We start from the raw sequence: 23,804 nt of genomic DNA, 5'->3' as shown, positions 1-23,804 counted from the left end.
GGGGAGAAACCCTGCCAGGGCTCTGGGGAGAAAACTCTGGGGAGAAATCCTGCCAGGGCTTTGGGGAGAAACCTCTGGGGAGAAACCCTGCCAGGGCTCTGGAGAGAACCTCTGGGGACAAACCCTGCCCGGCCTCTGGGGAGAAAACTGGGGACAAACCCCTGCCCAGTCTCTGTAGCCACATTTCTCTTCACAGAAAAAAGCAAGGCACAACTTCCCAAGGATACTCTGGGATTCATATTCTCTGAACCTCAGACAAAGAGAACACAATTCTGATCTCATTTGCTGCTCCTGTGTTGTCCACAAGTGGAATGCATTGTGGAAGGTTGTTCACCTGCAGGGAATTGGTGGTTGGATTCTGGTGTGAGTGTTGTGATTCACTGGCCAGTTGGATCCAGGTGTGTGTGCGTTGGGACTGTGGGCTGACAGTCATGAGGGCAGTTGAGTGGAGCTGAGTGCTTGGCAGGTTCCGTTTAGATGTAATGTAATATAATATAGAATAATATAGTATGATCAAGTAGTTAATTAGCTTTCTGATAAGATGGAGTCCTCCTCATCATTCCTCATGGACATCAGGTGAAAATATCACTGGTAAACCTTGGCACAGCCCTCTGAGGGCTGGCCTACTCTGCCACTTATCCCAGCCTGAGGGGTTGCCTGGGGGAGATGAGTAATAGTGGTAATAATTGTATTTGTATTCGGGCAAATGATTGCTCTGGGAGTATGCGTGTCTGCTGTTCTCCAGGCTGTTCTAAGGGAAACATTATTGTAGGATCATGGAATCACTGAATAGTTTGAGTTGGAAGTGACCTTAAAGCTGATTTAGTCCCAGTTTCCTGCCATGGGCAGGGACACCTTCCACTATGCCAGGTTGCTCCAAGCCCCATCCAACCTGACCCTGGGCACTCTCAGGGATGGGGCACCTCCAGCTTCTCAGGGCAGCTTTCTGCAGTGTCTCACCGTTTTTTGATCTTCCCTCCCCACCATGAGCAATGGTCCACAGCATTTCCCAGTAGTCCTGGCCCATTGCTTTATCTCCCCCTTAGAAGATTTCTGCTAAAAAATGTAAAACTTCCTTTAGAAGCAAATTTTCCTCTCTCATTCCACTGGACCATGGCCCCTTCCCTCCTTAGAAGATTAATTATTCCTCTATTTTCCACCTAGTCCCAAAGGAGAGAGCAGCTTTGCATGCTGGGGGTGATGGGACTAGAATGTTCCCTCGGGTCCCTCGTGAGTCCTGTCATTACAGGAGCTACAAGCTCCATCCCAAAGCACTGACATACCAGGGTCACCTTCCTCCCGCCTCCTCACAGGGTGAGCTGCTTTGACCTAAAGCCACTAAAAATGTCAAACCTTTATTTTCTGCATTCTATTTTTTTTTTTTTTTTTGTAGGTATTGGTTAATGTTTTAGTCCTGACTATTTTGGGGTGGCAGAGAGATGATGACTGAGCCTATTGCTGAGTTGTGGTTTTTCCCCTGTTCATACAGTGACTACTTTCTTCTCCCACACTCAAGGAACTCCCCTTCAGGTGTTGTTACAGAAATTGGCTGAGTTTTCAAACTGTGGGTTGCCTTAAGGGATCCCTGCAGATTCCAGCAGGGATATCCCTGCCTCTTCAACCTGCCTTTTCCTGCAGGTGATGTGGTGTTTGGGGTATCCCACAGGCACACCATGGCTTGCACAGCCATTGCTCTCTGCTAAATTCTCCATGGATCATATGTTTTAGGGAAATTTCTTGTAGGTGCTCAGTAATGCCTGCAAAAGTACATAAATATGATGGGCTAGATTTGGATTGCTCAGAGGGGAAGGTGTGTGTCCAACAACCCCTGATGTCCCTGTTAGTTTCCCCATCAGAGCCCCAAAAAGGAAATTTTTTTCTGTTGGCTACATTTTGATTTCTTCTGCATGGGTGAATTTTCCTGAAATCAGAATATCCAACTGGATGGGAAAGAGGAGATGCTGGAGGGAGATCTCCATCGTGAAGTGAAAGCAAAGAAAGAAACTAAATCCTGATGCAGTATTTCAGTGCTACTTTTACCCAAATTTGAAAACACTAGTGGTATTAGGTGGTATCTAGATCTAAGGATGATGATTATCTATATAATTCTTTGTCATTCATTTGTAGCCAATATAATAAACTTAAAGATTTCTGAATATAATACCCTGCTGACACTGTCCAGACCTTATGGGTAGGAGACTGATTCAATCAATCAAAATTACTTTTAGATAGAACCTTCCTTGCATCACCATAAATATATATTTATGTTTAAAACAATTATTCTACAGATAGTATATCAAATATTATGCCATCTAGATATTTTATATCTAAAACATATAAATCATATTACATATTTTGTATATATTATATATGATGCAATATACTTTTATGTAAAAAATGTCTTTATGCTTGTGTTATATGTGCCACAAAAGAAAAACTGCCAGTTCTGTTTTTGTGCAGGAAATTTATTTTGCATAGATTCTGTTAGAGTTTCATAGAGTTTCATAGAGTTCTGCATACAAGTTTCCCAAGTTAAAACTTAAACATGAAAGTTAAAATTTAAACATAAAAAATGTACAAGTGCTGTGCCAGCAGCACACAGCTGTAATGAGAACAGTTGTGCTCATACAATTTTCACTTCACATGTTTAACATTTTAAAATTATTGTCACTGCATTTGTGCATAATAAAACTCTTCAGTTAAAATAAGTATTTAGGTATAATTTGAAAAAGTGCATTCTTTCATAAGGCTGAAAGGGCCTCAGCTTCCTAGAGGGGAGGTGGAGGTGCTGAGTGACTTGGATGGCTCTGCCCCACAGGTTGGCTCTCAGAGCCACCCCAGAGAGCACGCGGGGGTGCAGAGCTGAGCCCAGGCTGTGGCTTGGAACAGCACGTAGGAGAAATAGTGTGACATCAACCCCCAAACCAGATCCCCAGAGCAGCTCTTCTAAAGCAAATAACTATTGTATTTCTTTCTTCATTGTAAAAATAAATAATTTGAAGTTTCTCTAAATAAATAGAATGAATAAATAAATAATAATACAGATCCAAATAAATAACAGCTCCCAATAGCAGTGCTTGAAGGAGTATCCTCCTGCTAAGCTCAGGTCTTCTAGCAATCTGGACAGGTGCCTTGAGCTCCTTTGAAGCTTAGTTTGTGTCCTGTGGCTTGGCATTTTCACCCAGGAGCCTTAAGAACTCGTCCAAATTCTCGAAAAAATCAAACCCTTCCAGTGCCTTCCAGGGACGTTTCTCGAGGGCAGACTGAAAGGAGAGGAGTGAAAAGAATCAGGACATGTAAGTTGCATTCTGTTCTCTGACTAGTTTTTCTTTTTTCTTAATAATTAATTTTAAGACCAGAAAGAGTCTTCTGACGATACTGGGGTTTGAATGGCTGAGGAACGTGTTACATGTTGCACCTTGTGCGGCTGTTTCTCAGCCAGCGCTCCAGTCCCCACCTGCACCAGGGCATCTCCTCTTGGTGGTGGGCTTTGTCCTAGCAAGGAGACTTTGGGAAGAGGTGACCAGAGCAGGGGAGGCACTGGGGCCACGTGCCAGCTGCTGGCTGGAAGCTGCTGCCCTTGCCACAGGACCAGGAGGCAGTGGGTGCTTTGGTCAGACACTTGTTCTCAGTGCAGCCAGGAAAAATCACAGAATCCTTCGTGGTCCTCTAAGACAGGAGGAAAGAGCGAGGAGGGAATCAGCCCAGACATACCATCCACCCGGTGCATGACTCTCCATAAGCCTGGATGTCCTTCAGTTTCACAAGTATGTGCTCCACACTTTCTTTGCTGTTTTTTAGGGCTTCAATAAATCCTTCCAGATAGGTGGCTGCATTCCCTCCCGCCTCCATCGTGTTGGTCTGGAATAACAAAGTTTAGTAATTTTGTCTTTTCTGTACTCCTGGCATAGATTACACCACGTTAATGCAGTCAAAATGCCTGCTACAAGAAATAATCTTGAACAATTATTTGAGGCCAAAATTACATAATAATTATTATAAAATTATATAATAATCTATAGAGTAGAGAAGCAATTGTGAAATCCAGTGCTTTCCTTTTGCTCAAGGCTGATGTTACCTTCACAAGTTACACAGTGAGTCTCCGGAGGTGGATCTATGCAAGACTGGGCATCATTTGTATTTTTATTGCCTCCTTAGTTGACTCAGGCATGGGAAGGCAGTGGTTCTTAGGAGAATCTTTAACCTCCAGCTTTGCTACCTGGGCTTTGCCTCTCCCGAGCTTCCCCAAGAAACACACTGCTACTGCTGGCATTGCAGTCTAACTACATGGGTATCTTTTTCCCCAAAAGGCAGGGAAACAGCCTCTTCCCCACTTTCCATTGGCAGTGAGGTACCTGTCTCCATCTGACTCTGGAAGACAGTCAGTTCTGTTTATCTGCCTGTGAAAAGAGAGCTAACCAATGGTGTCTGGGAGCCAGCTGTTCTGCACCGCTGTACTGAGGGCAGAGCCCCGAGCGCTGCTGTTTCAGGGAGATCTTTGTTTGATAACTCTGGAGGGAGCAGAGCCCTGCACGTGAGCTCTCAACGCATATAACCCCACCATGGTGCTCCCAAAAATCCGAAAGGGTGACTTGGCTGCCATCTAAGACCTGATTTAAGAGCACAAGAGCATCCTGAATGGTGTATAGCAACATCTGCTTTCCCCCTCCTCTCAAAAAGCAGCTAGCCACCCCACGAGCCCACAGCATTGCAAAGCGAACCACAGAGAGATCTTACCCGAAGCATGATTTCACTGCTGCCCTGGAAGAGATTGGTAGAAATCACATTAGCAGCTTCCTTACTAACACAGAAAGTCAGACAGGGGGCACAGAGGAAATGGACCAACCTTAGAGCTTAGCACCCGAAGGTCTTTGATGGTTTCCTTGAAGAGGTCGCTGGCAGGACAGGGTTTGACTGTGCTGTGTGGTGCAGGGGACACCAGGCACAGCACTGACAGCATGACCCCAAGCAGGTATAGCATGGTGGCAAAGGGTCTGTGCTCCCCTCCTTGGACTGGCTAATCTGCCTGCTGGCTGCCTCTTATATATGCTCTGGTGCAAGGAAGTGATTAATACTCAACCACAAACATGCTTAAACTGAAGGCGAGTAGTCACCTGTAGAATGGAAGCTGTTCTTATCTGATAAGGGAAACTACATGTTTCTAAAATAAGGACTCCCCCAGAAGTTCAGTGAGAGCTACGTAATGCAGATGTTTGAGCCATTCTGATTTTAAATGCTGAAGCATCTTTATGAACTGATATTGTCTAAACATTGATGCAAAGAAACTGTCTCTTGGATATTTGCATCCATATTTGCCCTAGTTAATATTGCAATTACATTAAATCATACTGTCACTTCTACTAATTGATTCTCTGCCCTTGTTCTGTGTGTTTGTCATTAGAACCCCATGAATTGCTCAGTGGTACCATGCTCAGACATAAATGACAATGCAGGGTCTGTGCTGGGGAGAGGGACCAGCCATGGACTGCTGGGGTAGTTCAGTGTCTTGGAGGGACAGAAAAGCAGCTCCTCTGCTCTTTTCAAGGAGCATTTGTCCAGTTTCTGTGCTCTCTTGAGGAGGTTTAAGCTGCTTGTCTGGTATCTCATTTTACTTCATCTGCAGGAAGCTTGCCTGATGGGGTACATAGCACTTCATGTTTGTTTGTTGAGGACACTGACAGAATTGCTCCTCAAGCTGCAGGTGGGCTCTGGGGTGGCCACAGCGGATCGTGGGTGTGCAGAGCCCTCTCCTGTCCCCCAGTCCCCCATCAGGGCTGCCTTTGACCCTGCTGCACAGCTCCTCTTCACTCGTCCCGAGAGGAATGACACCATGCCAGGATTGCACCTGCAGGACATCAGGTCTTTACTATGCAAAACCTCAGAATGTTATGTTTACATGTTTTTGCTTTAATTTAAATTAAGCTATTTCAATCCTGTAGGGGTTTATTATGTAACTGACATGCTTTAATGTGCATTAGGTTTTCTTGCCCTTAAAAAAACTCAAGTGGTGCATAGCTAGAGAGATGACTTCATTTCTGCTTTTTCCCTGAAGCAAGGGCAGGTGACTCCCACACACACACACAGGTTCCATCCAAGTTGATGAGAGCCCAAATGCTGCTTTTTCCACACTCATGGCATTTTCCTACTAGTGCCTAAGTTGATGTTTCACAGAACGCATAGTGCCATTGGTTCCATTGCATGATATTAATTAAATCAGAAGACACTGTCTTGTTAGCTGCAAACCAGGTTTTCGAGATGCTGCCAGGCGCTTCTCTCCCCTGAGGAAGTACCTTGTCCAGTTTTTTGTTTTCAGTCATTTGGCTACTTATTTGGTGAGTGAGGCATCTCCCCTGCTCTTCTCTTCAGCTCAGCCTTCAGGAGCCTTTGCTGGATGAGCTACCTGGAAAGCAGCAGCCAGATGTGGAACAGAATGTTCTCTATTTCCTGGGAATGCAGGTGTGGGACCTGGGCTGGTTTTCCTGCCTTGCCATTGGTATTCCCAATGCTTCCCTCTAGTCAGAAGATTGGCTTTACTCCAGAGTTGAGCTTAACCCACTGTGTGTTACCTCAGTGGGGCAGCATCCATTGGAATGTTTGTCCCTGTCTCTGGGTGGTTCAGGATTTTGCCTGTCCCTGGCACTGCTGTGGCAGTGGAGATAGAACACATTACAGCATGGTTTAAAGGGAAGGAATGAATTGTATGTGTTGAATCATAGAACCATAGAATGGGTTGGGTTGGAAGGGACCTTTTAAAGGCCAGTTTGTTCCAACCCCTTGAGCCTCATCTAATCTTACCCTGCCTGGATGGCTGTACCTGCTGGTACCATAAATTCTAGCCAGATTCAAAGTGCAGGGAATTTCTTCCCTTGGAAAAAGCAGTAGGAGATAAGACTTCAGCTAAACCTTTTGGTGAGCACTGGGGATTTTGCTTTTATCTCCAAAATATCTAAAGAAATGAGAGTTCCAGCAGAAAGGGCAGAAAGGAAAGGTGTGGGCAGGATGGACTTTTACTGCTGGAAAACCACAAATTTAGAAATTGGGACTCTACCTTTTTCTCTTTATTCTTTTTAAAACCACTAATGACATGCAAATACTTTCTTAGATTGCAGCTTAGATTGCAGGGTGGAAAAAAAAAGAGGTGATAAAACCAGAAAGGAAGATGAAATTTGTGGTCTACTTGCGTATGCACATTCAGCCATCCATCTCACACACACCAACTCTTCCAAATATTCACTCAGAGGTGAAACTGCTGTGACCACCCTGCTCCCCTCAAGGCTGTACCAGCATTGACCTTTCTTTCTTGTTCTGACTGAAGGGATGAGTGCTGTAGGAATCTGACAGGGCTGCAGGGAGTTTCCAGCTAGGGCTCATGCAGCAGTACCTCCATCCAACTCCACCCTCCACCTCCACCAAAACATCCCACAAGGATGAGCACTGATGAGATGTAAATCACTGATATGTCCTAGGCAGAGCCATATGAAATACCAATATCCTTGGAATTAAATCAATGAACAGAAAATGACCCAGCCCAGCCCATTAGGAATTAACCAAAAGCTGCATGTAAAATTAACCAAAAAACTGAAAAGATAGTAGAAAAATTAACTGAAAACTAACAGAATTGTTCACTTTTCTAAACCTGGAGAGATGTTGAGCTTCAGTTCTGTGAGTCTATGTAACTCAAGTAGAAATCCTGGTGAGAGGTCTCAGCAATGGTACAGAGACTATTCTGCCCCTGTGAAGAAGGATTTGGACAAGAAGGATTCTGAACTTCAGGTTCATCACCACATAAGTGTCCATTATAAAATTGTCACACCAATATAACTCACCAGAGTGAAAATTCAGCCAGCTGAAGGGTGACACAAGCTCTTGTGAGGCTTCTTGTCCTATCAGGGAGAAAGCAAACAGTTTTGACAGTACTGATTTGTGGCATTCTATCTCAAAGCTATCTTCTTGCTGTCATTCCTCTGTGAAAAGATTGATCAGCATCTCCTTTCGCTCCTCTGAATATCCCTGTCACACACATACTAAGTCCATCTCTGTGCATTCTTGCACAACCTTGAAGTGTTTTGATTTCTCCCAGATGTTTGCCACATTTCTAGCTGGCAGCTGCACTTGCACACCTCTGAGCAGACCAAACCATCAGGCTCCCCAGCCTTGATGGCCTCCCTCTTCCCCTCCTTAGCCCTTTCACTTTAATTAATCTTGACCAGGGAGGCTGAAATGATTTACAGCGTCCTTTGCACCAGCGGATTGGCGCTGTGCTCCTCGGTCTGGGCAGGAGTTCAGCAGTGTTGTGTCTCTGTGGTCTGCCCCTGTAGAAGGGAGGAAGCCATGCCTCTCCCTGCCCTGCAGAGTGATTTTACAGGCTGCTCAGAGCAGCAGAACTGAGATCATTGTCACTGGCGACTGTGCCTGCTCGGGGCATCTGCTGCAGATGTGTGGCTGAGCTCCCCAGCCCAGGACATTCCTTTTGTGTTTCATGCTCTGGCTGTGGTCACTGCTCTGTGGCCAGCTGTCTGGCCAGTGGGCTGTCATCCTTGGAAAGGGGCCCTTGGAGCATGGAGCCAAATCAGGCTAATTGGAGAGCAGAGCTACATGTTTTGAAACAGTCTCTGGAGAGAGAAGGATTTTTTATTTAATCAGAAGGTATTCCCCATGTTTGTATGACTTCTTCTGCAGCTACTCAAAAAAAGTGCCTGTGAGTCACAGAGGCCTGTCCTTCCCCTGCAGGAGCCAGTGGGAGAATTGTACATCAGAACTTAATCCAAAGATGACTCATCCAGCACATCTCAACCCCTGCATCCCTGCCCTCTGCTGCAATCCCTTAGTCTGTCGAGGCTCTGCCAAGGTCTCCCTGGCTGATGGGGGTCAACAGGGCTCCCTCTGTCTCCTTTAACCTGTAAAAGGCATGTTTTAGGACACATAGATAGAACTTTTTGTAACTACACAACTTTGGAAAAGGAAGGAAAACTTCCCTACTTGGTCATAGAAGTGTCCTGGAGATGCACAACAAATTCTCAGGAACCTTTAGGAAAACCTTTCTGGAAAAATTAGATACACAACAAACTCTCAGGAACCTTTCAGGAAAACCTTCTTGGATTTCAGTGTTAAATTCTAAGAAGTGAGATGCCTGTTGGATCAGAAAAGATTTCATAGGCAGCTTTGGCACTTTTCCAGCCCCAGTGAGTCAGGCTGGTGCTCACAGGACAACAAACATTACTACATGCACAACTTCAACTTCCAGAGAGAATAGTCCTCCCTTTTTTTTTTTTTTTTTTTTTTTTTAATTACCTACAGTTTCTTATATCTTCCCACACATAGGAAGAAATTGCAAGATGTCTCTAGACTTGGGTTTATGGTGTAAAAGCCATTCAAGTTCCCCCAGGACTCCTGTGCACCCTGGGAGCAGCCAGCACCTTGCACCTCTTCCATCTTTAGGCTGGAGCCTGTCACCCATGTGCAGTGGCCTTGGCACTTGTTGATTAGAACCCAAAGAAGGACAACTGTGTATTTAATGATGATTCATTGCATTCCTAGTCACTTGTCTGAAATCAAGTGAGTCTGAGAGAAACACAGATGATCAATCCAAAAAGTCTGTAATGGGTATTTTTCAAGCCTCACCCACTGACCTGATGAAATTTGGCTCCAGACAGGTGGTGTCCAGAAAGGGACACTTAATTTTTCAGTTTCAAAGACATCACGTATGAATGAGGAAATAAGAAAGAGGTTTTCCAAAGCCTGTGGGATCATGTTGTGCAGAAAATAGAAGGTTTGTGAATCCTGAAAAGTGACTAATGAGAATTACAGATGAAAAGGAAGTAAAATATCAACAGAAAATGAGTAGTCAAAGCTTAAAAAAAGAAAACAGGGGAATTACCCTTGTAGAGAGTAAGCCCAGATCTGGCTGCTGATTGCTCCTTGATGGAGCTGAGGCTGTATTCCTCTGGCTGTGATGGCATCACCCTCCTCTGTGCACAGCTGAGCAGGGGAGCAATGCCATGGCTGATCTCTATTTCTCTCATCCCTAGTGCTAAGCAATGATGGCAAGAGAAGTGGTGCTGGGGTGGCAGGGGAAGGATGGAGCATGGGAACAGCATTTCCATGTCCAAGCTGTTTTCTGTCAGCTCTGCCCTGGCATAAATGAGGGTGACCCTCTGGCAGGGAGCTTGCCTGTGGGCTGGGGCACAGCTGCCTCCCCCGTGGCTGCCCTGCCTCATTCCCCTGTGCAGCTACTCCAGAACCATCTACAGCCTGGAAAGTGGAGCTCTAGGAGAGACACCCCCAGACCAAGGGGACAACATGGCCTTGTGAAGCTGGTGCCTGTGTGTTGTGTCCCACATTGTGTGTCCCCAGAGCCCAGTGTCTCTTGGCAAACCTTCCCCCAGACCTGCTTGCTGTGGTGGCACAGGACAGCTGCCAGCATTAAAGATTTGGAGAGCATCCCAAAGACAGTGGCTGGTCCTACACAGGGTGGGATGGGCATCTTCCACCCTGGAGAGCTCACCATGGACCTCATAAACACAGGCAGGTCTAGGCATGTGGTATGTACCCCAAAGGAGTTTGGCAGACTGGAGGGGGTCTGTGCTCCTGTCACTGTGTTGGGGAGATGGGTTTTACCGTGAATAATTTCTTGCTTATCAAATGGGGAATGCTAAATATAACTCACACCTACAGCTTCTAAAAGTAGCACAGGGCTCTGTGCAGCACACCTTCCCCCACAGTGCCACCAGCTCACACATCTTGTCCCCTGCTGAGGCTCACAGAGCTGCTTTTCCTGCCTTGGTGTGAGGAATGCAACTGTCATTTGTTCATGGGAAAGCTGCTTCCAATACAAACAATCTGCAGCAGCCCTCGAAAGTCAAAGTCACCGCTTGACTGAGACATCAAGGCAGGTGTGTTTTGTTGTATTATGATGATGCAAGATGCTTATCAGGGTTGTTAGAGCTGTGATGAAGCTGTTGGGGTTATCATGCTCAGGCAGCTGTGCTCAGCACACCGGTGCTGTCAGTGCTGGCGGTCAGACTGTCCCGCCTGCTGAAACCAGGCATTTCCTTCATTGCTGTTTGCACAGCAGTTTCTGCTTGGCTTCGTGGTATCAGGTTATTTTGGAGCCACCAGGGGATCAGAGATAATAGTAGAGCCCCTGGAAGCCTGGGCCAAATGGACTTCTCCCTTGCCAGGGCAGGGTAGTGAAGAGTAAGGGCTGTGCCATGATGGAGGGCTTTACAGGGTGCTGCTGGCATCATGGCTGGGAAGCCTGTGACCCCACTGCCCTCACCCCACTGCCCACATTCCACTGCCCTCACCCACTGCCTGCAACCAACTGCCCACACTCCACTGCCTTCACCCCACTGTCCACATCCCATTACCCTCACCCCACTGCCCTCACCCCACTGCCTGCACCCACTGCCTGCACCCCACTGTCTTCACCCCACTGCCTTCACCCCACTGCCCACATTCCACTGCCTTCACCCCACTGCCTGCACCCCACTGCCCACATCCCATTACCCTCACCCCACTGCCTGCATCCCACTGCCTGCACCCACTGCCCACATTCCACTGCCCACATTCCACTGCCCACATCCCACTGCCTTCACCCCCTGCCCTCACCCCCTCTCTGCACGCTGCAGGGCCCAGAGCTGTCCCACCGCCGGTGCTTTCCCTGGCAGTCTGCTGCCCTGGGCAACAGCTCCAGCTGCGTTTTGCTGCGGCCAGCCCAGTATTGACTTGGAGTTATTTAATGCTTCACTTTTCCCTCCTGTCTGTCAGAATTTCCTGGACTGCTGTGCCAAGAATGCTGAGCCTGATTAATGTTTCCACTGTAAAAAATCCTGATATTCTTCTCTTGTCCATGATTCTGAGACTTCCCATTTGTCTAAAGGGTGAATTTAAAATTTAGTGTAAAACACTTAATGTAATTTCAAATAATGTATCTGAAATATTAAACACCTCATTGCTAATGAAAACTTTTAAATTCAGGAAGGATTTCTTCAGGGTGGTTCTTGCACAAGTGCAGCACTGAATGGGATGGAGCTCAGGAGCAGAGATTTTCCTGGCTGTTTAACCTCAGGGAGTTTGGCTGGATACTCACTCATTTCTCTGATCATGGTAAACAGATTCAGGGTTTGGTTTGATTTCCATTTTCCCCAGTTCTTACAAGACTTCAATACAAAACAATGCCCAATGACCTTACCCATGGAGCCTGGCCAGCTTGTGGTACCTGGGGACAGTCAGGGCACTTTCCCCCATCCAGGGCTGGCGGCTGTGTCCCCACTGTGCAGGTTTTTGAGGCCACTGCCCCTGTGCCAGGAGATGAAGCCTGGGCTCTGCCACATGCAGTGTTTGCCTGGGGAGGTGCTGTTTGAATGCAAAGCACCTGCTCTTGTGTGTATCTGAAAAATGGGATGTGCTCTGCACCATGGAAGGGATGGGATGTGTATAGGAGCCAACCCCTGCTGCAGCAAACCCTCTCCAGGGCCACCATGCTGCCAGCAGGAAAAGCACATTTTTGGAGGTTTCTGTGAGGCATTCTCTGTCTCCAAGGGTGCTTGCCATGGTGGCTGTATGTCTCTGGCTGTTTGGGTGTTCATTCCTGCCTCACCTGGGCAGTTCCTCCACCCCAATCCTCTTGGTGAACATGGGCACTTCTCAGTTTTTCAGGGCTGGGAGCTCTCCACACCAGTGAAGGCGAGGGGATGGTTCTCAGCTGTGACAAGTGAAAGCTCTTCCTCTTTCACAGTGCTGCAACGTGGCAGGGACGTGGTGCAGCCAGGAATGAATTACCCTGGACAAGAGGACATATTTTTTTAAAAGTTCAAGCACAACATGACTCAGTAAAGCTGAGTTCAGGGCCAGGTTGCAGCAGGTGGCTCTGGGCCTTGGGAAGGTGATGGGTTAGGTGAGATATGGGGTGCTCACCCTGATCAGGGACATGTCCCCTGTTGCTGGCAGCACCTGTTGTGTCTATCCCACTTGGAAATCAAACAGCTCCCCTGAACAGCACTGAAACCACTCACCCTTCACAAACAAAGGACTCTAAATTACGCAGGAAATTTTGTTTATTTTAGTAAAGGTGCAAACATTCAATAACAGATACATAAATACAGGCGGCACATGACAGGAGTCCTTAAAAAACAGTCCTTGCAGAACACTCCCCTTCAATGCTTTTTTATTAAACATTAACTTCCAGAATCTTAACTGATAGCTTTACATGGGTATGCACTTTGTGAGTACCTGCCATAGCTATGGCTACTTAAACAGTTTGGAAAACAAGTATTGTCTGATTCAGTTCAGTAGAATTCAGCTCACATGAGATGTGGGAAACACCTCGTATCAGCTGAGTGAACTGGAGGAAAAACAAACAAGACCTCTTTGCTTTTGTGTTACCTAGTTTGGCTGGATGATATGGCTCTGCTTCACCAACAATGAAACATGTAGTGGTTGAAGTTGCCCCCTGGATCTGAATCCTCAGGGAGGGAGTGGAGGTGGGAGTGCACAGCTGAAGTTAATCTCCAGTCCTGGAGCTAGTTCAGGAGCCAAGGGGAAGTGAATGGGCTGGGTGGCACCAGTGGCCTTGTCCCTGTCCCACAGACTGACTTTGACCCAGCTCTGAGAGCCCTGGGGCTGTGGCTTGGGACACTGTGAGACAAATATTGTGATAGACAATCCCAAAGCACATCCCCAGAGCTCCTCCTCACACACCATCACACAGCAGTTTCCTACAGCAAATACTTAAATGCAGCAGCATTACAATAAATATCTCAAAGTCTTCATAAATAAATAAATAAATAAATAAATAAATAAATAAATAAATAAAAACTGCTCTGTCATAATGAAAAAGACATAAGTTAAAATATTAAAATTATCTAAAATATTTAAATATTTAAGTGCTTGCCTTTCGAAAAATCAGCATGTTTCATCCATTATAGTGAACATGGCTGCTGTTATAACATCACTCTTTATACATATATTTATATATACAATGTATCTCTCTATATATAAATATTTTTCTACCACATTCCTGAGGATAAGTTAATTGAGTCACAGTTTGGTTGCAACAGAGTTCAGGTTCTCCTTTTCTTCTCAGCTTTGGAACTAGTTGCTCCATTTAGGCATTTTGAATTTTCTCAGAGAGCAATCTCAAGAACTTGTTTAGTGTGTCCAGGAACTCATGCCATGTTACTTGTGCAGTCTGACATTCCTTATCCAGATCCTTTAAAAAAGAAAGACACCATAATTCAGCCACGTAACTTGGATATCACCTTGAAGTCTGTGGTATTTGACACCTGAACTGACAGGTGGGCTGTAGGAGCCCACAGTGTGTTTTGGAGAGCTGGGTGAGTTGCCCTGGAGGCTCCAAGGCAGGGCGGTGGTGTGTGGGTGACAGCTCATCCCCTGGCAGCAAGCACAGGTGCCCTGAGCCCCAGCTGTCCCAGCTTCTCCTCTCATTTGAGGGTTTTTTCATACTATTATCATCCTTGCAATTGTGATTACCACAGGAAAAGATATCAGAGTGTGATCTAAGGAAGGAAGTGGATGTATTTACACCCTTCTTAATCATATCATTTTCAGAAGAAATTTCTAGTGTCCACTGCAGGCAGCTCAGTGCCATCCCAGCTGCCACACCCCATCACTGAACAGCCTTTGCTGATTATTTTGCTATTAAGTACCACAAAGCCAAACTTACTTTGGGGAGGATGTTTCTGTAGGTGTCAATTGTGGTCAATTTTGTGGCAATGAATTTGCTGTAAGTGTCAAGACCTGTCAAGGTGCTAATGAAGGTTTTCAGGTGGCTGTACATGCATCTCTCCATCTGCAGGGATAGGGAAGAGTTATTTCAACAGCAATAATTGGTAGCATATAAATAAAACATTGTATCCCAGGAATTTAAATACCCATGGAAAAGAATAACCTACAGGAATGAAATGCTTGTTTTTAACACTAGCCCTGATCCTGTGTATTTTACATTTACTGGACACCAAATTTAGGACATCATAGTACAATCTATCATTTTCATTTAAGAACATGCCAGCATCCAAAAACTCCCAACTGCCTTAACTAAGTTGTAGGTGCCTCTAGAAACTGGACATATAAAATTTCGATGTCTTCAATTCTGGAGATATTTGTTCCTTGAGGAAAAGGAGGGCCAACTCTGCATTAGGTCTTCATGTCTTGCCTTTGTGTCTCTCTTGAAACTGGATCAGAATTGTCTTAATGAAATAAAAGCAATTATTGCTGCTGGTGTGAATTTTCAGCTTTTCTCCCTGAAACAAAGAGAGACTGATGCCATTTGTCTTCTGTTCACTTTTAATAGGAGATGGGCAGCTGTTTCTCATTGGTGTTCCTCATGGCCTCCATAAAAAACTCTTTTTTTCCCTGGATTTCAGGAAAGTACAGGTCAGTGAAATGAATGGGTCTGTATAGGATATGGACTAAACACTCTGTTCTAAAACTAAGGGATCAGAGTGAATTTGTAATGCTTCCAAGAAGATGCTGGTGCACATCTAAGACCTTTGCCTATTGAGAGAACTACTGCAGCATTTTAGCACTGGCAGCAGCTTTCTGTAGCTGCTTGCTACAAGCAGGAATTTTGCAAGAATCTCTTCTTGCAAAAACTTTTCATTTCCCTAGGTTTCTAAAGCTATCTTACTGCTATTAGAATTCTGAAGTGGGAAAGAAATTTGGGGAGTTTAGAAAATAATTTTAAGTAAAAGTATGTGGTTGCTTACCGTAGCATTCACAGTTACAAGGCTGGGAACCTGCTCAAGAGAAAATGAAGTCAGTAACTTCAGAATAGAACCTGGAATAGAAGGGCAGCTAGGGAAAAGTTGTTCAAATTTAAGGAACTTACTGCATTTAAATTTAGTTCCTTCATATCTTGGAGAAGTTCTCGAATGATAAATCCCACTGAAGTCCTGGAGTGTTCCTCCTGCAGTGGTGCTGAGCTGCCCAGCACCCCCAGACCCAGCAGAGCCACAACCTGGACCAGCATTCTGAGAGTCAGCTCTGCTCCTCAGCTGGGTGAACTGTGTGTGGCTCTGCCTTGGGCTCCTTTTATATACACAGTGATGCAGGAAATGATTAATATCTCACCACAAACATGCTCTTGCTGAAGGGGAGGCGGGGAAGAGTTACCTGAAGAATGGAATTTTATCCAAATGAGTAAGAGTCTATGTACTTGGTGCATCAATTTTATAGACTATCTACCTGAACCCCTTTGCAATATGTATTTCCAAGGCAAACTGTACAACCATTTGGTGTGGATAAAGTGTAGACAGATATCTGGATCTATCTGAAGTTATTAGAGTATGTATTCATAGACTATACATACACCTGCAGACAAATGTTCATGCAATTGTGGATGCTGGAAAACTAAAATATTGCTTTATATTAGTTTCTCAGCACTTCCAAAAATTTGGAGGTAATTTGAAGAAAATGTTCAGGTTTCCTCAGAAAACTAGAGTTACAGTTCTCAATATCAGTAGATTTATGTTTTTTAACGTTTATGATAAAACTACCAAAATTATTGAGTAGAGTTTCTACAGGGAATTGTGTCTAATTCAGTACATATAGTACAACCTGACTGAGTCAGGACTGAGACCTCAAAGTGTTGGTGTTCTTAGGAAGGGCACTGTGGCCTCAGGATAGATTTTTCAGGTGTCTGTGGAGAAAACAAACTGAACAGTAACTGAGACATTTTGCAATCAGACTTCATTTAATATGGGTAGAGCAGCACGGGACAAGCTAATTATGAGTATGGAGTAGAGAAATTCAGTAAAGAATGATTCAGAAGTCTGCTGGCCTGTGAATATAAAAAAAATCAGATTTCATAAGAACAGCTGTCCCCTGGGTTGCATGAGAGGAAGATCACCATGGATGCTGCAGCCCTGGCAAAGAGAGGTCAGATCGACTATTCCCTGGACAGAATGGCTGTGTCATCTCTCACTGACTTAGCCCGGGGCTACAAGTGAGGAACCAAGCTGTAGTTTTCCATGTTCTAGGTAACACATGAAAAAGGTTTCCAAATCAGGGTGTTACCAGGAGATTTATTCACTCCTGGATTATTGAGGATGCACTTTTGGGTGCTGGGTGAGGTTGTAGCCATATCCTAGGAAGGAAAGGGATCCTCTACTCAGTGTTTTCCCCATACCTAACACACTTCCAGAGCCAGTAGTAGAAGTACATGCTCTGTCATCCAGAAATTTTGTTAGGCTGTACTTTTCTCTTTAATACAATATTTCTGATGAAAATCCTGACTAATACTGGACCCAGACCAGATCCTTTCAGCCAAGGAGAGGTATGACCTTGCAAGCTGATGATGAATTGCTTGTAAATTATATATTTAATGAAGAAATTTCCTTTTTTTTTCACCTAGTTTGCTTATGAAAACATGCTGTAGCCTTGGACAAAAATGTCAAAAAATGTTTTTCTACTAATCAAAGCAGAAGTCCAAGGAGCAAAGTCTTTTAAACAAATGTTACATATGATGTGATCTGCTTTGCTCTCTTTGTGTTTATTATTGCTCTCTAGGAATGAAAGAAGTTTTAAAATCAGACTGTCCCTTGAGCATGCTGTGCCATTATTCTGGATGGACCAAGCTGATCTTCAGGGAAGGCAACAAGGAAGGAAGCTCAGCCTGTGTGCAGGTGCTTTATCCCCTCCAGCTCAGGGAACTGGATGCTCCTTTTGCTTTCATTCCTACTGGATGCTCCTTTTGCTTTCATTCCTGTATGGTCAGGTACGTTCAGGTCACATGCCATTTTGCATTTTTCCATTTTTCAGATGTATTTTGTCAAATTCACTGAGTACATTCCTCTCCTGAAAACTCAACCCTATGATAAAAATCTTCTTTTTTGCAGTTGTATTATGCGAGCTCTTGCACCATGACAAACACAGATGACACTGTGAATTTGGATGGTCTTTAGAAGATGTGAAGTAAGAGGTGAAAAGAGAAAGCATATCTCACACGTCAGTGTTATATCAGATCACATCATGAGGCTTTCTTCCAGCTCTCTGTTTCTCCATATCTATATGGTTCATCTCAGGGGTAATTTCCAGCAGTGACCCATAGTTTCCTCATAATTTTACTAGTATTTCAGCTGTTCTTAATAATTCCTTCCACATTCCATCAATAATCTATGACACTTCTCTGGTAATTCCCAGTGAATTATTTAGTACAGCTGTCAGGGTCATGCATATTTCAGGATTAACTTTTTACCATCCTGGACATACTTTCATCCCCAAGCAGGGGACATGATGTGCAGGCAAGGGCTGGAGACTGGCTGAAAACCAACTAACAAGTGTAAAATGTATTAGTAAGAAGACTCAGGATGCAGCAAGTGATTTACAACAGGCTGTGAGTACAAAGGAGTTACTCATACAATTGGTTACATCCCACAATCAGGACGCTTGCCAGAAACAACAGAATCCAGTGTTAAAATCTGAAGTGATAATCTGAGATAAATGCCAGGACTATGACTTTATTGGATTCAGTCTAGAGCGTTAGAGTAAGTAAATAGCTGTGCTGAGGAGACTGTGGAAAAACAGTGTAGCTGTCTGGGGTCAGCATCATCACTCTGAGGGAGTATTTTTTGGGTAAAGGCTTTTACAAGACACTTTATTATGTTTGCAGAGATGTGCTGGACAGAATAAGATGTCATGCCTTACATCTCCGCAGCTTGCTTGTACATCCTGCAGGGAGTGTGTACATTTATAAAATGGGAAGCAGGAAGAAAATAAATCAGAAGGAAAAAAAAAAAAGACAAAAATCTGCACCAGGCCAACATAGCTGATGTCTGTGATCCTTCAGTGGTGCATGGCCACTCTGTGTGTGTTTTGGCCATTTGCCTCCCTAATCATTACACTTCATGCCTGTCCTCCCAAGAGCATATCACACCCAATTCTGACAAGGATTGTCCCTGATTTATGATTCAAAAAGTTCATTATTACTGTTTTTATTATTATTATATCTGGGTCAGGAAACTGCCTATGAAAACTCAATTGTTCTGACTCCATTTGGTAGGAAATTATCTACAATGATAAGACGTTTCATCCTCTGAAACATTTCAAACATCCTCTGAAACGTTTCATCCTTCAAACATTTCAACATTTTAGTCCCCAGCCTGTAATGCCAGGAGCCCAGCAATCCCTTCACTCTCACCCACATCAAAGAACAATTTTACTGTGAGCAACAGTGTCCCCCAGCTCTATACTGACTACTTTAAAATGCTCCATTTCTAGAGACATCCAAGGCCAGGCTGAGCCAGTGCTGAGCTACCTGGTCTGAAGATGTCTCTGCCCATTCAAGGGGGTTTGGAATAGATGAGCTTTAAAGGTCCCTTCCAGCACAAATCATCCTATGATTATATGAAAGCTCATCAATCACCTTATTTTTAGTAGAAAAGACTGATAGAGAACTGGTTTCCAGATCCTCCCACAGCTCAGGCTGAACTAATTGCTCTATAAGCAGCTCCTCAGCTTTCTACTGGTCCCAGGCTGTGTTTATCTTCCTCCACTCCCAGAAAAATTCCCACAGTCCTCTGGATTTTCCCAGATTGTCAGCAGTCATCCACAGTCACACTGCAGAGAGCCTTAGAAGCTCGAAAATTTATTGCATATCCTGCAGACTTGGCTATGGTTACTTTACTTAAATAGTTTCTGTGAGGGATATTTTTATGAAGACAGCTCTTGTGTTTTGTTGACCAGCTCTCTTACATGCATCCGGTTTACAGAATCTTTGCTCCAAAATTCTGCAATGGATGAGTAATAACAGCTGTGAGTTTGTGGCAAAGGAAGGTCCTCAAAAAGACAACCCAGTTACAGAGGGCTACATGGTCAGCAAACAGGTTGTCCTCTACAGAGACATGTCAGAGTCTGGCTCATTCTATATTCTGTATCTGTACTTAAAGAAAGTCTCCCCAAAGCCTTAAACTTCAAACTGGAAGATCATTTTGCAAAATCATTAGCATTTAACCACTGTGGCAGTTTTCTCAACCTGTGAAACAACAAATTCCTTCCAAATAAGGTACAAGTCTGTTCTAAGAAACCTGCAAAAGCCCTTTCTAGGAAACTGGGTACCTCTGGCAAGTGAGCTGTGTTGACCTATATTGGAGAGTGGAGTAGAGGAAGATTTATGTACAGTTATCAGTGGCAATTTCATCAGCCCATGGGCTATTTCTGTATGCTCAGAGGTGCCTGAAGGTGTCCAAAGCCCAAGAAGTTCTTTTGTTTGTGGAGAACAGTGCTGGAAGACATGGTGGGAGGATGTCCTCAGTTCTGGCTCCAAACAGAATCTCATCTTGATGAGATGGATTTAATGTCTCTGAACAGAGCAAATTGCACTAACCTTGCACTGTTAGTACAGTAAATAGTGAAAAAATCTGTATGTTTCAGGCCTCATCCAAGTAGCAAGTGGGCCCACACCCACAGCCTTCCTTGCTGTCCACTACATGCAGTCACATAGAGAAATGTTTGATTTCTCAGTAGTGATGAGATTACTGGAAACCAGGTGGTGAAACGTGGGTGAACCAACTGTTGTACTGCAAGACACTGAATTACTCTCATACTCAGCTTCCCACTAAACTGAGCTGAAAATTTAGTTATTTTTGGGGTGCCCACTTTGGAATGAGCTTGTGCAAAATGGTACATTTCTTCCATGCTCAGTAATCTCAATTTATTTACTCTTCTTCCAATTACTTATTTTGAAATGTGTATATATTTGCAAACATATAAAACTTTCTCCTGGAACTATCAAGACCAATTATTGGGTCATCTTGATTAAGTAATTAAGTTAATTACATGTACTTAACAAATTTCCTGAGGGAATAAAGGAGTAGAATCATAGAATCATTGAAAGGTTTGGGTTGGAAGGAAACTTAAGATCCTCTCACTTCCCCATGGAAGGGAACCATGAGGAGAATAAGAGAAATATTGGTGTCAGAAAGTTAATGTATCTCATCTAGGTTTTATTTCCAGTTTCTCATGGAAGCTTTACAGAGGTTTTGTCATAAAAACCACAAGTGCAGATAGCAAGTGCTTTCTTGTGTCATTAGTAAACCCTTTGTGAGATCAAATGAAGACACCAAAGATGCAATGATATGATGAGAGCTTTAACTTTCAGTTCTGATCTACATGCAAATCTTGCTGCTGTGAAATGCACCTCTGCAAAAGTTGCTCAGAGTCATGTGAAGAATTCTAGATTTTAGGAGCGGTTTTGTCTTGGGGTCTTGGGGTTTGTCAGCCTGAGGTGAAAATGCAAAAATGGAGTCTCCTAATGGGCTACAGCCTGGCTGCTCCCCTGTTTTCCATCCAACCATCCACTGCACTCAGACATGTCTAGGCAGATCCATTTAGACAGTGACAACAAAAGCCATAACATCAGGTGTATGGATGGATCAGTCTTGATCTTCCCAAAGGAAATGTGTCCTCCTGTGTGCATAACCTCCTATCCCTTTGGGATCCCACTGCTCCAAAATGGAGCCCAAAATAGGCATTCTTGATTCTTGTGCTATTTGCTCCCATGTGGCCAAGAAGTAACTCAAGACATTTTGTGACAATCTATGCCATTAATAGAAGAACTATTTATTATCACTGCTTTTCTGGTTTTGCTTTTTTTTTCTTTTCTTATTTTCAAACTCACAATAATTTGGTGCATTTGTAGTGGCTGTGAACAAAGTAGGAAACACAGTGGGTGTTTATATTTATACATATTATAATTTACTTTATAAATACATCAGCTTGAGATGGCTGCAGCAGCACTATGTGAATGAGAAACTTTATCAATAGCACAAAGGGAAGAACACAAGCCAGAAACCATACATCCAAACAAAAAGCAGGAGAAGTCCATGAAGCTGACCTGGCTAACATGAATGATTTAAGTACAGCAAGTAGTTCAGGATATTTTGCATTAAAAATGCCAAACAGACTTGAAGTTTTGATGAGAATCTGATGGTCATTAGACTACTGCCAACAATGAGGGTAAAAATCAGAGAATTTTCTTCCAAGCTCCTTCAGATGTGGCAGGCAGCCTTGGGCATGCTGGGACCCAGGTGACAGTGGGCAGGACTGGAAACTCCTCTTCCCAGATATGGTGAGCTGATGGTGCTCACAAGTCATGTGGTGGTTTCTGTTTCAGAGGAAAAATGCCACCCATGCATGGTAACTGTAAAGACAAACAAAAATAAATTTTTACAAGTAGTTGTGAATTTATATATGAATATTTTCCATTGAATGGACCTTCAAACCTCAGGAAAGGAATTATCATCACAAAGCCACAGCTGTTGATAGGATCCTTGTAGCCAAAGATTTTACCTCGGCGTTTTTTACAGGTTTGTCTGAGATAAAAATGACCTGCTAAAAGATTTCACAAATCCAATTTCTTGTCTGTGTAGTGAATTCTTTGACCAGTTTTTATACCTTATTGCAAATAGAACCAAAGTTGAACTCTGAGAAGCTTAATGGTCCTTTACAAACTAAATCATTCTATAAATCCTAAGAAACTGAATCCTAAAATGTAATTTGCTTATGCAACCATATAAATTAATCTCCTTACATTGTGCTTTGAAACTTTCTTTAGTTATATTTTGCCTATTTTTTCCCATGAAAAATTTGTGGAATCTGTTTTGGTCAGGGTGGATCTCTCTTGGGTGGCAGTTTTTCTGTAGCATTTCTAACTTTTAAGTCAATTTTTTGCAAACTTAATAACCCTTTTAAGTAATTTTTTCCCAGGTAATTTTGGGGTTTGTTTTACCAAGTAAACCAAACGCCAAAATCCCAGGCAATGTACCTTGTGGCGTCACAGTGACACCAGCATGGTCAAGAATTCAGTGAACTGCACTCTATAAGGCCATAGAGATTTCAAACCAAAAGTAATTTCATGTTCTCAGTCTTACTAAATATCTTTTTATACTAGGTCCTATTTTTAGAACCTACTGACATCTTCAAGATGAGTCAGCATCCCAGTCAACATGGAAAATGTTGTCCTGGAGATTAAACACTGATATGTCTGTTGAGAAAGAAAATGACAGCTAACACATGAGGCTTCCCACAAAAGGCAAAAGATGCATCTTTTGGAAGTGCCCTAGGAAAGAGCATCACCTCCAGCTTGGTGCAACCAGTGGGATTCAGGGAGATGGAAAAATACCTGTGGCTGTGTGGGAGCTGCTGATGCACCCCAGCTCCTCAATGGCAAAAATGCAGAGAGTCAGAGGTCAAAGAGCCCAATATGGAGTTTGTGGAGCAAAGTGTCTCAAGGCACTTTGTGGCTCCCCAGCAGCTGCAAGAAACCCTGCTTGAGAGATTAATCACATCCTTTGGAAGTTTCTGAATCTCCAGATCAGCTGAGAGGAACATCAATGTTTAGAATTGCTATGCTAGTTTTAAACAAACAAGAAGGGAGACCATTTATTTCCAACTCATTTCAAACAACCAGGATATTTTTACTCTGTGCCTCCCAGATTGCTTTCCCCACAGAGCTATGGAGAGAGCAGCACACAGCCCATACCCATCAGTGCACACTGAGCAGGCCAGGGCCCATGGCAGCATCCCCACAGCTGCAAGAAAACTGATGTGACAACACAGAGGTGAGAAATCAAATATGGATCAATGTCAGTTTGTTCTGTTCAGGAAAAATTACAGGGAATTTTCAGGTTGCTGTGAGTATTTCAGTCTGGTTTTCCACATCTGAGTACTGAGAAATAGGTTTCTAGATCTCATTTGATTATCTAAAAAAACTACTGAATTCCAATAGCTCTTACCCTTGGGAAAAGAGAAGTAGGTTCTGGGGGTAAGTGTGCTACTTTAAACAA

At 43.8% G+C, this 23,804-nt stretch overlaps 1 long non-coding RNA gene across 1 annotated transcript; it reads right to left on the bottom strand.

The window, feature by feature from the left end:
* Window positions 1–14,686: 14,686 nt before the first annotated feature.
* Window positions 14,687–15,999, bottom strand: LOC141730909 (uncharacterized). The gene is made up of 3 exons (XR_012582777.1): window positions 15,851–15,999; window positions 15,729–15,758; window positions 14,687–14,812 (listed from the first exon to the last, which is right to left on the bottom strand). It is a non-coding gene; the product is annotated as an uncharacterized LOC141730909 (long non-coding RNA).
* Between the last annotated feature and the right edge of the window lie 7,805 nt (window positions 16,000–23,804).

The sequence above is a fragment of the Zonotrichia albicollis genome, chromosome 15, assembly GCF_047830755.1.
Source record: "Zonotrichia albicollis isolate bZonAlb1 chromosome 15, bZonAlb1.hap1, whole genome shotgun sequence".
In the NCBI taxonomy this organism is placed as follows: domain Eukaryota; kingdom Metazoa; phylum Chordata; class Aves; order Passeriformes; family Passerellidae; genus Zonotrichia; species Zonotrichia albicollis.
The sequence above is the reverse complement of the archived record's forward strand: the minus strand, read 5'-3'. Positions and strand labels throughout refer to the sequence as shown.